The sequence below is a fragment of the Eleutherodactylus coqui genome, chromosome 1, assembly GCF_035609145.1.
Source record: "Eleutherodactylus coqui strain aEleCoq1 chromosome 1, aEleCoq1.hap1, whole genome shotgun sequence".
NCBI lineage: Eukaryota > Metazoa > Chordata > Amphibia > Anura > Eleutherodactylidae > Eleutherodactylus > Eleutherodactylus coqui.
In genome coordinates this window covers 185,194,222-185,210,244 of record NC_089837.1, presented here as the reverse complement: position 1 = coordinate 185,210,244, position 16,023 = coordinate 185,194,222, and the positions used below count along the sequence as shown (strand labels likewise).

At 48.1% G+C, this 16,023-nt stretch overlaps 1 protein-coding gene across 1 annotated transcript in view; it reads right to left on the bottom strand.

The window, feature by feature from the left end:
* Positions 1 to 16,023, bottom strand: part of LOC136628571 (CD109 antigen-like) — a 177,187-nt gene that overhangs the window by 124,588 nt on the left and 36,576 nt on the right. The window lies entirely within an intron of this gene.

The window sequence follows — 16,023 nt, the reverse complement described above, 5'->3', positions numbered from 1 at the left end:
TCTGCACCTTTACTCCAAAACATCACCGACTGTCTGTCCGCTGTCTCTAACACTATGTCCTCTCTCTACCTAAAACTAAACCTCTCTAAAACTGACTTACTGGTATTTCCACCCTCCACTAACTGACCTCATCCTGACATCTCCATCTCAGTGTGTGGCGCCACCATAACTCCTAGACAACATGCCCGCTGCCTTGGGGTCATATTCGATTCTGATCTCTCTTTTACCCCCTATATCCAGTCTCTCGCCCGAACATGTCAGCTGCCCCTCAAGAACATCGCAAGAATCCGCTCTTTTCTCACTGTGGACACGCTAAAAACGCTTACTGTTGCCCTCATCCACTTCCAGCTCGATTATTGCAACTCGTTGCTGATTGGCCTCCCCTGCACCAGACTCTACCCTCTCCAATCCATCCTGAATGCGGCAGCCAAGCTCATCTTCCTGTCCAGCCGCTACTCGGACGCCTCTGCCCTGTGCCAGTCACTGCACTGGCTGCCCGTTAAATACAGAATTCAATTTAAACTTGCCACCTTCATCCACAAAGCCCTCCACAGTGCAGCGCCCCCCTATATCGCCTCCCTCATCTCAATCCATCAACCATCCCGGGCTCTCCGCTCTGCTAATGAAACCAGACTGAGTGCCCCTTTAATTCGAACTTCTCATTGCCGCCTCCAAGACTTCTCCAGAGCAGCACCGGTCCTCTGGAATGCACTACCAAAGGCTACCCGAGCAATCCAGGACTCGCAGAACTTCAGGCGTGCTCTAAAAACGCACCTCTTCAGGGAGGCATACAGCATTCCCTAAACAAACCCTTCTGTTCTCCGCCTGATAACATGCTCCCTGACCTACTGACTGCAATCCCTGCTAGCCATCATAAACCGCTCCTGCAGTCATACTGTTTCTGCCGTCACACGGCTAAATGTCTGACCATTGTCTATGTGTATAGCATCCCTCACTCTCCACCTCACCATACTGTGCAAATCTCCAGCCCCTTTACCTTCTGTATCACCCCACTATTCGTAGTATGTAAGCTTGTTGGAGCAGGACCCTCACCCCTATTGTACCAATTAACTGATTACTATGTAACCGTGGTTCTGTAATTTTTGTATTTTGTCTTTCTGTATTTCCCCCTGTCTATGTAAGCGCTGCGGAATATGTTGGCGCTATACAAATAAAGATTATTATTATTATCTAATATGTGCATTAAAAAAAACATGTCTAATATAAAATACATCTTTGTTTTTTTTAAACAAGCCCTGCTATGTCTATGTTGATGGTAAAGCAGAATACAGGTACGGCTGATGAAACGTGGAGGTGCAAATATTGAAGGAAAAATTGTCTATGATGAAAAAGGGGTCAAAGCTTTTGACAATGTAAGTACAGATACTTAAAAGGCATGTATTTCTTCATTCATTTATGTCCCGTAGCTTTATTAGCGCCCCCCCCCCCCTATCAGTATACATCAGCAATGTGGGGGAGACTAGAGTACCTGGAAGTAAATGAAACATTGGCAGACTACAAAGCAATTGTAGAATTGCTGCACAAGGTACATTGGCTGATTCGAACGTCTCTCCAAGCAGAGTGAGGCTATTTTCAGACAAGTGTATCTTAGCGCCATATTTGATCCCTGTTTTACCGAGCTAGTAAAAATCTATGGATTTTTTCACATGGCCATATTTTTCAAGGCCGTTTTAAAAACACAGCATGACCTATTTTTTGCATTTTTGCCTTCATATTGCTATTCTTTTCTATTGGGCAACTACAGATCAGTATTCCAGTACAATGTTAAATATACGGAGGCAAATACTGATCAAATATTGATAAAATATGGATGAAATACTGATAATATATCACCACACCTCCAGCTGGCTGGATCATCTTCTTCCTGTGACGTTATGTACATTGCTGACAGTCTTCTTCCTGCAGGTCAATGTACATTATGTCACTAGTGACGTAACGTTCACTGCCTAGCATGGAATGCCAAACTATTGCTGAGACTGTGCATGCGCGCTGTCCCGCCGCAAGTGTTCATATACTATTATCACGGGACAGCGTGCATGTGCATCTTCGCCAATAGCTCGGCATTCCCCGCTAGGCAGTGAACACTACATCCCTAGAGACAGAGTACATTGCCCTGCAGGAAGGAGACTGCTGGCAATGGATGCTTCATTGCTAGAAGAAGAAAAATCAACCGGCTTGCAGTGAGGTGACCCGTGGGGCTGCAGAAGCCAGGAGAAGATCGTCGAGAAGAAGATGTGGTAAGAAGACTGACGGTGGAGGAATAGGTAGTAGAGATGAGCACCAAAATGCTCGGGTGCTCGTTACTCGGGACGAAATTATCGCGATGCTCGAGGGTTCGTTTCGAGTAATGAACCCCATTGAAGTCAATGGGCGACCCGAGCATTTTTGTATATCGCCGATGCTCGCTAAGGTTTTCATTTGTGAAAATCTGGGCAATTCAAGAAAGTGATGGGAACGACACAGCAACGGATAGGGCAGGCGAGGGGCTACATGTTGGGCTGCATCTCAAGTTCCCAGGTCCCACTATTAAGTCACAATAGCAGCAAGAGTGCCCCCCCCCCCCTCCCAACAACTTTTACTTCTGAAAAGCCCTCATTAGCAATGCATACCTTAGCTAAGCACCACACTACCTCCAACAAAGCACAATCACTGCCTGCATGACATTCCGCTGCCACTTCTCCTGGGTTACATGCTGCCCAACCCCCCCGCACGACCCAGTGTCCACAGCGCACACCAAAGTGTCCCTGCGCAGCCTTCAGCTGCACTCATGCCACACCAGCCTCATGTCTATTTATAAGTGCGTCTGCCATGAGGAGGAACCGCAGGCACACACTGCAGAGGGTTGGCATGGCTAGGCAGCGACCCTCTTTAAAAGGGGCGGGGCGATAGCCCACAATGCTGTACAGAAGCAATGAGAAATCCAATCCTGTGCCACCTCCATCAGGAGTTGCACACGTGGGCATAGCAATGGGGAACCTATGTGCCACATACTATTCATTCTGTCAAGGTGTCTGCATGCCCTAGTCAGACCGCGTTTTTTTATAAATAGTCACAGGCAGGTACAACTCCGCAATGGGTATTCCGTGTGCACCCACAGCATGGGTGGCTCCCTGGAACCCACCGGCGGTACATAAATATATCCCATTGCAGTGACCAACACAGCTGATGTAACATCAGCTTTAATGCAGGTGGGCAAAAAATTAATTGGATTACACTGTAGGCGAGGGCCCCAAAAAATTGGTGTACCAACAGTACTAATGTACGTCAGAAAAATTGCCCATGCCCAACCAAGAGGGCAGGTGAAACCCATTAATCGCTTTGGTTAATGTGGCTTAATTTGTAACTAGGCCTGGAGGCAGCCCAGTTAAAATAAAAATTGGTTCAGGTGAAAGTTTCAACGCTTTAATGAGCATTGAAACGTATAAAAATTGTTTACAAAAATTATATGACTGAGCCTTGTGGGCCTAAGAAAAATTGCCCGTTCGGCGTGATTACGTCAGGTTTCAGGAGGAGGAGCAGGAGGAGGAGGAGGAGGAGGATGAATATTATACACAGATTGATGAAGCTAAAAGGTCCACGTTTTTGATGGTGATAGAGAACAATGCTTCCATCCGTGGGTGCAACCTACATATTGTTTAGGTATCGCTGCTGTCCGCTGGTGGAGAAGAGAAGTCTGGGGAAATCCAGGCTTTGTTCATCTTGATGAGTGTAAGCCTGTCGGCACTGTCAGTTGACAGGCGGGTACGCTTATCTGTGATGATTCCCCCAGCCGCACTAAACACCCTCTCTGACAAGACGCTAGCCGCAGGACAAGCAAGCACCTCCAGGGCATACAGCGCAAGTTCAGGCCATGTGTCCAGCTTCGACACCCAGTAGTTGTAGGGGGCAGAGGCGTCACGGAGGACGGTCGTGCGATCGGCTACGTACTCCCTCACCATCCTTTTACAGTGCTCCTGCCGACTCAGCCTTGACTGGGGACCGGTGACACAGTCTTGCTGGGGAGCCAGAAAGCTGGCAAAGGCCTTAGAGAGTGTTCCCCTGCCTGTGCTGTACATGCTGCCTGATCTCTGCGCCTCCCCTGCTACCTGGCCCTCGGAAATGCGCCTTCGGCCACTAGCGCTGTCGGATGGGAATTTTACCATCAGTTTGTCCGCCAGGGTCCTGTGGTATAGCATCACTCTCGAACCCCTTTCCTCTTCGGGTATGAGAGTGGAAAGGTTCTCCTTATACCGTGGGTCGAGCAGTGTGTACACCCAGTAATCCGTAGTGGCCAGAATGCGTGTAACGCGAGGGTCACGAGAAAGGCATCCTAACATGAAGTCAGCCATGTGTGCCAGGGTACCTGTACGCAACACATGGCTGTCCTCACTAGGAAGATCACTTTCAGGATCCTCCTCCTCCTCCTCCTCCTCAGGCCATACATGCTGAAAGGATGACAGGCAAGCAGCATGGGTACCATCAGCAGTGGGCCAAGCTGTCTCTTCCCCCTCCTCCTCATCCTCCTCATGCTCCTCCTCCTCAACGCGTTGAGATATAGACAGGAGGGTGCTCTGACTATCCAGCGACATACTGTCTTCCCCCGCCTCTGTTTCTGAGCGCAAAGCGTCTGCCTTTATGCTTTGCAGGGAACTTCTCAAGAGGCAGAGCAGAGGAATGGTGACGCTAATGATTGCAGCATCGCCGCTCACCATCTGGGTAGACTCCTCAAAGTCTCCAAGGACCTGGCAGATGTCTGCCAAGCAGGCCCACTCTTCTGTAAAGAATTGAGGAGGCTGACTCCCACTGCGCCGCCCATGTTGGAGTTGGTATTCCACTATAGCTCTACGCTGCTCATAGAGCCTGGCCAACATGTGGAGCGTAGAGTTCCACCATGTGGGCACGTAGCACAGCAGTCGGTGCACTGGCAGATGAAACCGATGTTGCAGGGTGCGCAGGGTGGCAGCGTCCATGTGGGACTTGCGGAAATGTGCGCAGAGCCGGCGCACCTTTCCGAGCAGGTCTGACAAGCGTGGGTAGCTTTTCAGAAAGCGCTGAACCACCAAATTAAAGACGTGGGCCAGGCATGGCACGTGCGTGAGGCTGCCGAGCTGCAGAGCCGCCACCAGGTTACGGCCGTTGTCACACACGACCATGCCCGGTTGGAGGCTCAGCGGCGCAAGCCAGCGGTCGGTCAGCTCTGTCAGACCCTGCAGCAGTTCGTGGGCCTTGTGCCTCTTATCTCCTAAGCTGAGTAGTTTCAGCACAGCCTGCTGACGCTTGCCCACCGCTGTGCTGCCACGCCGCGCGATACCGACTGCTGCCGACGTGCTGCTGCTGACACATCTTGATTGCAAGACAGAGGTTGCGGAGGAGGAGGAGGAGGGTGGTTTAGTGGAGGAAGCATACACCGCCGCAGATACCACCACCGAGCTGGGGCCCACAATTCTAGGGGTGGGTAGGACGTGAGCGGTCCCAGGCTCTGACTCTGTCCCAGCCTCCACTAAATTCACCCAATGTGCCGTCAGGGAGATATAGTGGCCCTGCCCGCCTGTGCTTGTCCACGTGTCTGTTGTTAAGTGGACCTTGGCAGTAACTGCGTTGGTGATGGCGCGTACAATGTTGCGGGAGATGTGGTCGTGCAGGGCTGGGACGGCACATCAGGAAAAGTAGTGGCGACTGGGAACTGAGTAGCGCGGGGCCGCCGCCGCCATCATACTTTTGAACGTCTCCGTTTCCACAACCCTATACGGCAGCATCTCCAGGCTGATAAATTTGGCTATGTGCACGTTTAACGCTTGAGCGTGCGGGTGTGTGGCGGCGTACTTGCGCTTGCGCTCCAACAGTTGCTCTAGCGACGGCTGGACGGTGCGCTGACAGACATTGCTGGATGGGGCCGAGGACAGCGGAGGTGAGGGTGTGGGTGCAGGCCAGGAGACGGTAGTGCCTGTGTCCTGAGAGGGGGGTTGGATCTCAGTGGCAGGTTGGGGTACAGGGGGAGAGGCAGCGGTGCAAACCGGAGGCGGTGAACGGCCTTCGTCCCACCTTGTGGGGTGCTTGTCCATCATATGCCTGCGCATGCTGGTGGTGGTGAGGCTGGTGGTGGTGGCTCCCCGGCTGATCTTGGCGCGACACAGGTTGCACACCACTGTTCGTCGGTCGTCTGCACTCTTAGTGAAAAACTGCCAGACCTTTGAGCACCTCGGCCTCTGTAGGGTGGCATGGCGCGAGGGGGCGCTTTGGGAAACAGTTGGTGGATTATTCTGTCTGGCCCTGCCTCTACCCCTGGACACCGCACTGCCTCTTGCAACCTGCCCTGCTGCTGCCCTTGCCTCCCCCTCTGAAGACCTGTCCTCAGTACGCGTAGCAAACCAGGTGGGGTCAGTCACCTCATCGTCCTGCTGCTCTTCCTCCGAATCCTCTGTGCGCTCCTCCCTCGGACTTCCTGCCCTTACTACTACCTCACTGATAGACAACTGTGTCTCATCGCCATCGTCCTCCTCACCCACTGAAAGGTCTTGAGACAGTTGCCCGAAGTCCCCAGCCTCATCCCCCGGACCCCGGAAACTTTCCAAAGGTTGGGCATCGGTCACGACAAACTCCTCCAGTGGGAGAGGATTCGGAACCCTTGCTGCCCATTCTAGGCAGGGGCCCGGGAACAGTTCCTGGGAGTCTGCCTGCTCCTCAGAATGTGTCATTGTAATGGAGTAAGGAGGCTGGGAGGAAGGAGGAGCAACAGCCAGAGGATTCAGAGTTGCAGCAGTGGACGGCGCAGAACTCTGGGTGTTCGATAGATTGCTGGATGCACTTTCTGCCATCCACGACAGGACCTGCTCACAATGCTCATTTTCTAATAAAGGTCTACCGCGTGGACCCAATAATTGTGAGATGAATGTGGGGACACCAGAAACGTGCCTCTCTCCTAATCCCGCAGCAGTCGGCTGCGATACACCTGGATCAGGAGCTCGGCCTGTGCCCACACCTGACTTGGGCCTCCGCGTCCTCGCCCGCGTCCACGTCCTCTAGGCCTACCCCTACCGCTCAGCATGGTGTATTACCAGTAGTGCAGAAACAGAACGCTGTAATTAAATGTGCCGCTTATTGGTCTGTGGTTGGAGGCTGACTTCGCTTATGGAACACACAGCAAAGCCAGGAAATAATTTTGCGCAAGCCTGCTGTAACACTTAGCTGGCTGCGTATGAATTAGGACAACTACCCCCAGCACAGACCCAGTACACTGAGGACAGTCACAGGCAGCCCAAATAGATTTTTTTCCCAAATGTTTTTGGAAAGGCCCACTGCCTATATACACTGTATATGTCTTCTCTCTCTGCGTCACCACTACTGGCCCTGGAGTATGTAAAATAACTGCAGACTGTTGCACTGTGGACTGGAATACAGCGGTGATGTAACAGCCAACACAGAGCCAGGAAATAATTTTGCGCAAGCCTGCTGTAACACTTAGCTGGCTGCGTATGAATTAGGACAACTGCCCCCAGCACAGACCCAGTACACTGAGGACGGTCACAGGCAGCCCAAATAGATTTTTTTTCCCAAATGTTTTTGGAAAGGCCCACTGCCTATATACACTGTATATGTCTTCTCTCTCTGCGTCACCACTACTGGCCCTGGAGTATGTAAAATAACTGCAGACTGTTGCACTGTGGACTGGAATAATGCGGTGATGTAACAGCCAACACAGAGCCAGGAAATAATTTTGCGCAAGCCTGCTGTAACCCTTAGCTGGCTGCGTATGAATTAGGACAACTACCCCCAGCACAGACCCAGTACACTGAGGACAGTCACAGGCAGCCCAAATAGATTTTTTTTCCCAAATGTTTTTGGAAAGGCCCACTGCCTATATTCAATAAATATGTCTTCTGTCCCTGCCTCACCACCACTACTGGCCCTGGACTATGTATAATTACTGCAGGGCGCAATGCTCTGCACGGCCAATATACAAAAAAAAAAAAAAAAAGTGCAACACTGCAAAAAGCAGCCTCCACACTACTGCACACGGTTAGATGTGGCCCTAAGAAGGACCCTTGGGGTTCTTGAAGCCTAAAATAGTCCTAACACTCTCCCTATAGCAACTCCAGCAAGACAGCACTTTCCCTGATCTCTGTCAGAACGCATCTGTGGCGAGCCGCGGGAGGGGCCGATTTATATACTCGGGTGACACCTGATCTCGCCAGCCACTCACTGCAGGGGGTGGTATAGGGCTTGAACGTCGCAGGGGGAAGTTGTAATGCCTTCCCTGTCTTTCTATTGGCCAGAAAAGCGCGCTAACGTCTCAGAGATGAAAGTGAAAGTAACTCGAACATCGCGTGGTGCTCGTTTCGAATAACGAGCATGTCGAACACGCTAATACTCGAACGAGTATCCAGCTCGGACGAGTACGTTCGCTCATCTCTAATAGGTAAGTATTGACAGAACCCTGTAAAGAAAAAGCATAATCATAGTTGCTTATCCCTTGACCTGTTAGAGACACGGTTATTTTGGACCTAAATTTGGGGGGATTTTCCTCTCCAGTTTTTCAAAAGCTATAACTTTCTTATTTTACCATCCAAATGAACATATGAGGGCTTGTTTTTTGCATGGCAAGCTATTGTTTTTACATATAATGTATTGTATAACTTTTATTTTATTTCAGTTTTTTTTCAGGGCTGGGTGAAAAACATAATTTAATATGTGGGGCAGACATGTCTTTGGTCTCCATTTCACTTAGTTTCAGACCATAATTCTTTTCAGTTTGAAAGAAAAGTGCCGAGGTAAATTAATCTGTACTATGGATGTTAAATCTACAACATGTCAAATTATGCTGCAGATTTTCACCACAAATTTTACCCCTTCAAATAAAGGAGGCATAACGATGGAAAATCCACAAGAAAATCTGTGGCCAAATCATTGGCCCACCAAAACCACTTTAAAACTGAATTGGTCATAAAAAGCACAATTTGCATTATGTTGCTGAGGAAACAGCATAAGAAATCTATACAGAGCTGTAGAAACACGTTAATGGGGAAGTGGGAGCTATGGGATGCTATACAGAGCTCCTAATAGTTTCAAGTAGCTGGCAGTGCATGGAGGAAGTGGTAGAGTCCTCGGCGATCAGTTAGCCAGAGAGTTATCTAGAATAGAAGCTATTTAGCTGTAGAGAATATCTAATAGACAGATGTGAGTCATATCCGAATCACCTACCCCGATAGGGAAAAGTCTATTTTATACTATATGGACTGTGAATGAGTGTATGGGTACAAAAACAGTGAATGCTGTGCTTGAAGTAATAACAGCACCAGCTGCATAATAGATTCCAAGTGGTGGGATGTGTGGATGAGAAATTGTAAAGCTGCTGAACAAGCCTACTTAGGCTAAGAGAAATAATAGGACCTCTGGTTGATGGTAGAGGTTGTGCCTACAGCTATAGAACATCAGATGGTGGCAAGGTAGTGGCACATCCAATGAATTAGAGAAATAAATAAATAATCGCATATCTCTGAATGTCAACCCAAAGTCATTGACTGTGACAACAATGGAGAAAAATGTATGCATGGGTGTCATGGTCTAAGACACTTATGTATACAGATGACCCATACATCTCTCTGTAACTATATCAGTCCGTATGTAGAACCTTAATGATCTCTATTTATCAGAGATAGGTAGTTGGTATCCAAAAAAATAGGAGCGAACTAAGCCTTTCCATCTCGTTATCAGGAGTTTCATCTAGTATTGACAAGTGAGATTAGATATAAATCTGACATATATATGATCTGTTGAGTACGGTTATAATATATGATGATTTATTGAGCACCTAGATATGATAACCTGAGAGGCGGGTGTTCAGTGTATTAGGACTTCAATATATGAGGACTAGTTCATTCACCCTGGATATGTTTTATATTAATAAATGTGTGACCTGGAGGTCACACAAAGAATAGGATTTATGTATATGTATATGTGTACACGTTTTTAATTGAGATAATCAACCTTTAATCAATAAAGGTTATATTCAAATAAGGAAGATGGAACATATTTAACTTATGTTAAAAGGAGATGTTTTATTGCAAAAAATACATTTCAGAATGTGGTTCCCTGGGTAAACAGCTGGTGGCCGTAGATCACGCTCCTTGCACTGTGAGTGTCTCATCGGTGCCCCACACAGGTGCAATTAGCTCCCTCATCTGGTAGTCAGCTACCTGCATGGTGAGAGGATACATCTTTATGCATTCCTTAGTGAGTAAGTATATGGCCATTTTCTGTGATTGTTTTTGTGTTTCTATATTTCCCCTTCTGTAATGTATTTATATTAGTGTAGGGACCCACTACATGCAAGGAACCGTGATGTGGTTAGTGGGCTCATGTATCTTGGCTAAAATCCAACCAATGCCTTGCATTTATTATCTATCATTCACATGTAGCGTGGCTTTAGGACTCCAGGGTGAGCCCAGGGTGGCAGTACCAATGTGGTTCACTATTGGAAGTACATGGCAACCCGCCAAATTATTATGGCGTCATTAATAGGTTGCTGGTTTGCATGGTGAACTACATGTATCAGAATGATCTGGCACTTTGTATCCACTCTGTGTGGGAGTATACACCAAGCAGCCACCCCCCTCATTATCAAGAGGCAGTGTGAGTGGTTGTCTCATCGGTGTCCTGCACAGGTGTTATTATCTCCCTCATCTGGTAGTCTGCTATCTGCATAGTGAGAGGAGGATGCATATATATGCACTCCTTAGTGAGTAAGTATATGGCCGTTTTCTGTGATTGTTTTTATGTTTCTATATTTCCCCTTCTGTGATGCATCCTACAATAGGACCCACTCTTAGAGTGCTGTCTCAGGTTCTCCACAAGCCTGGGGTTTCACCCAAGCCCTCACCCCTATTTCCCATCCTAGGTAACCCAGCCTTCCCTCCAGTCTAGAGGTTGCTGGGTTTCAAATTGTGGCTCCGCAATGGCAGGTTTAGAACAAACCATTTTATCTCAGAGGGGCATAGGTTGTTGGTAGATGAGTTCACCAACATCACAGACCCGATGCAGTTGAATTTCTGGCAAATTCATCAAATTAGGCATTTTCTCCTTTCTCTACTCTAGGCAATGGGATTCTCATGAGCAAAGACCTCACTTGAGCAACTCTGTAGTGGGACAGGTCCCTCGCACCATACCCTTTAACGTATGCATAATATTCTAATGCTGGACACGGAGAACTCCATACCTTCTTATGTCTTAGCTTGGGAGAAAGAGTTGGGGCTGTCGCTTACACCTGAACAGTTAACCGAAATTTACACCTACAAGCATAAGTCCTCCATTTCAAGCAAAATTCAGGACACAGCAAACAATGGGCTCTATGTTGTGGATACCCACAGTAAAATAGAACATGCTGCGTTCTGTTTTCTGCAAGTGGATTACATAATTCTGACCCAATAATGTGAGCAGAATTGTATAATCCAATGCATTTGATTGGTCCGCGTATTACCGTGGATCAAAAGCATACAGAATCTGCAATTTCTATGCAGTCGTCTGAGACCGCCTAAGGTAGATTGCTGCCTTTTTATCACATGACCAGGGACTGCTCAACAACGCCATTGGTCACTGCTACAGGCTCTTGGCGACCTTTCATAGCTTGGAGCAAGGAGATTTACATTTTCCCAGGCCCTCCCTGGCTTTTGCACATGTGTCCGGCATTTTACTGGTGGGCGCATGCGCAGGAGTCAGAGAAGGTCCGTGAAGGAGGATCATGTTGGCGTTCAAATGTGGAGGCCTCCAGTAAGAAGTTTCATCTCTCCTCACGGATTGTATCGGTGAAGGTAGATTAAACTTCAACTTACTTTTACGTGATCGCCATTATACATTATACATTATACATAACGGCGATCTCATAACTGGGGACTGCATATCACGGCCCTCGGTCACTGCTCCAGGCTCTCGGCTACCTTTATTAACCAGGAGCAAGGAGATTTTAAATTTCCTGGGTCCTCCCCAGCTTCTGCACATGCATGTACCATTTTGCCGACGGCGCATGCGCCGAAACTGGGGAAAGGTCCACGGGTAAAGATCCCCTCGGGGGACATCGCCGGAGGTCCTAGGTAAGTAATTTCACCTCCTTTCATGAATCAGATCCGTGACAGGAGGTTAAACTTTAATGCTTTTATACTTTTACATGATCGCCGATATCCACTGGATAACGGTGATCATGTGACCATGGACCACGTACCACAAATGCCCGTGAAATCTCCAGGCTCTCGGCTACGTTTGGTATTATGTACATGGCTTTTGCGCATGTGTCTCTCTTTTTGCTGATTGGCACATGCGCAGAAGTGGGGCTGAGGTCTGTGGATAAAGGTACGTAATTTCATCTCCCCTCACAGATATGATCTGTGAGGGGAGATGAAACTTAAACTTTATTTTAAACTTTTTTTTTTACACAGTTTTTTTACTTTACGTGATCGCCATTATCCATTCGATAACAGCGATTATGTGACCTGGACCGCATACCATGGTCCCCGGTAACATCTCCCTGCTCTTGGTTACTCATGCTAGCCAGGAGCAGGTAGATTTTAAAATCTCCCGGGCTCCCCAGCCTTCTGCGCATGTGCCTGACATTTTCCAGAAAGGACCAGAACGCTGCAGACATTGTGGAGGACAGAGGTGAGTACTTTCAGCTCTCCTCATGGATCCGATCCATGAGCAGAACTGAAACTTCAACTTTTATTTAATTTTTAAAAACTTTTTTTCTACTTTGCATTAGGTTGCTATTATCACTGATAATAGCGATCTCATGCATGAAAACTGCAAACTGCAGACCCCAGTCTCTTCTGTCTGCTCTCCACTGCCAAACGCCAAAAATTTCACATTTCCTGGGTCTCTCCTTCCATTGTGCTTGCGCCTGCCATTTTGGCCACGGGTGCAGGCGCAGCGCATGAAGACGGGACGCCGGAAAGGAAGATGGTGGTGGGAGACTGCGGCAGGCAGGCCATTTCAGCCCCTCAAAGCGATCCGATCACTGAGGGGAGCTGAAACAGTCACCCTTCGTGCTCCGCCATGCACTTTAATGTGGTCACTTATATATGTTAGATATGAGAATTGGATGACTGGGGACTGCAAACCGCAGCCCTGAGTGTGTGCTCCAGACTCCCACCTACCTACGGTAGGTGAGAGCCTGCAGCTATGACACCTCCTGGGCCCGTAGCTCTATTCCACAGGCAGGCGGTCTTTTGCTGGTCCCAGGAGGCCATCAAAAGGTTGTTAAGGGGTTAATTACATAGAAAAAACTTACCCAAACACAACATTTTGATATGGCAGTAATAGATATGAGAAAACCACATCTCAGATAATGAATTATTTCCAAAAGGAATAAGATCTAAAGACCTTAAAAGTGCAATTCTGTGGCAAAGCACAGCATAGGATACAGTTTAAAAAAGGGCAGAAAATCCCTTTCATTTCCTTTTCACACCTCTGCTTATGACATATTAGAAAATAGTTTTGGATCAAAGGGTTTTTATTAAACATTTTCCAGTATACATGGTATCAATCAATAAGAGGGAAAGGGATTAGGTGTGTGTCTGTGTGTGTGTGTGTGTGTGTGTGTGTGTGGGAAGGGGGGGGGGGCAGTGTGGTATAGTAATCTACATGTAGTCAACATGCAGGTGGTGGTGATGGCAGGGGGTGGGGGGGCTCCACAAGTCAGCCATATTGGTCTTTTAGAAAATACGTTGCGCTACCCGAAAAGCAGTGGTCGGACAGTGTGTCTTGCTTGCATTTCTGGGATATCTGGGCTGTACGGGTGTTCACTGGCGTTTTCTCTACTATTCTAAACCTGGGGGCTTATGCTAGCTGGTTTTCATCCTTGAGAACAGAGACAGAGGAAAAGGTCTAGCAGGAAGGGTGGGGGTGGGGTCACGGGAATAAGGTGCACTCCCCATCAGGGTCTACTCCCCAGGGTGAGGTCCCGTCACCCTAGAGGGCGCCTGAATCTATCCACCTCCCCAGTCTATCTGAGGACCTGAAGGCCAATCACATCCTCCATGTGCGGTAATTTTCCTCCCAACTATCTGAATCCTCTGCTCCCAGCTCATCAAAGTGCATGAGCATATGTAGTTCCTCTACCCACATCACTCAGGATGGGGCAGTTGTAGTGCGCCATAGTTTTGGGATAATTCTCCTAGTTGCTATAACGAAAAATCTAAGGAGGCTGGTCTTGGCCTCCCTCACCGATCCGGGGAACATGGATAGCAGTGCCAATTCCGGGGTGGGCACAACTCTCTCGTGACAGATGTGGTTGTAGAGTTCTATTACTTCTCCCCAGAGGCTCAACACCTGAGGACATCCCCACCAGATGTGGGTCATCATGCCCCTATTGTTATTACATCGCCAACAAGTGGGAGAAGTCTGGGGGAACATCCTCTGGAGCCGATCCGGGGTTCTGTACCATCTGGAAAGAATTCTGTAATTCAGGTCTTGAACTTTACAATCAGATTAGAGCTTATGTGTTAACACCCAGGTTTTCTTCCAGTTCTCATAGGAGAAGCTCTTACTCAATTCCCTCTCCCAGGCCCCCACATAGTCTGGGTCCTCTCCCTCCGCCTCCCGAGACAGCAGTGATTTATAGAGTCTGGAGATCATGTGTCTGGGGAGTGAGGAGGAGAGACAAAATTGCTCATATTCTGTGGGGATCACAAGTGTATTCGCCCGTGGCGTCAGTGAACGTACAAAACGTCTTAGTTGAAAGTATTGTAACCAATAACCTGGTCGTGTCTCGTTCTCTCCCAGAATCTCCGATAGTGGTTTTAAGCCTGATAGTGACACAACGTCTCCCAGTCTTGGGATTGGAAAGTTCGGGAGCACCAGCAGGGAGGGGCCTCTAAAGGTGGCCTCAAACTGGGGGTTGAAAACTAGAGGTGTGAGAGGACCTGGTATGTTAACCAGGCCGTTTAGGGTTGCAAAGCTCGCCCAGTTTTCAATGAGTTGGGTACAGAATGGAGATGGAATGGGTAGGCCCTTGATCATTTTTGGGGGGATCCAGAAAGCTGCTTGCATGTGTCCCACATCCCCTTCATGTTCTGTTTCCACCCACAATTTTGATGATTTATTTTTCAGTATGTCTAAAACACAGTTGGATATACTGGCCTTATAGTAAAGAGTGAAGTCGGGGAGGCCAAGGCCTCCTTTTTCCTTCTCTCTCGTGAGTAATGAGAAGCGCATACGCGGCTTGTGTCCTCTCCGCACAAATGCTGTGATCAGGGTTCTCAGTCTCTTCAGGTATGTTCTAGGGAGTCTAATCGGGATGGTTTGACATAAGTATAAGAATTTGGGTAGTATGTTCATCTTGACCACATTGGCCCTACCACTCCAAGAGACAAACAGGGGTCCCCATCTATTCAGGTCTCCCTCCATTCTTGCAGCGAATGGGAGAAAGTTAAGCTTGAATACCTAGGACACTTCTGTAGGTAGTTGTATACCCAGGTACTTTATACTTGAGCGACACCAACGGAAGGGAAACGATTTTTCCAGGAAAGACGCCTCTGCCTGCGGGTGTGATGTTCAAGACCTCAGACTTTTGGGCGTTAACTTTATAATTGCTCACTTTACTGAACCTTTTGAACTCCCAGAAGATAGTTTTGACTGTATTTCTCTTAACCCTTTGCAATCCAATTTTGGATTCAAGGTTTCCTAGGGGGTTTTCTCTTTCTGCCATTATACAATGCTGGCTAGAGCCAGTACTGCAGTATGGGACATGCTGGAGAGGCCCCCCCCCCCCCCCCCCCCGACAACAGAGCGGCCAGTAATATACAGCAAGACAACCCTGCCGGATGTCTTCCGACATCGGAGCTGTACAGCCTTCAATCAGAATGTCTGAAGACGTCAGACAGTGGATTGGAAGGGGTTAAAAATATTGCAAATAAAATAAAAGGAATTAGATCGAAACAGTACTATAAGGTATACAATATCCTTTTACTGGAAAACATTTTTATCATGGTCACAAACTTGCCAACACTGTAACATTTTACATTTAGAATAGTATACTCA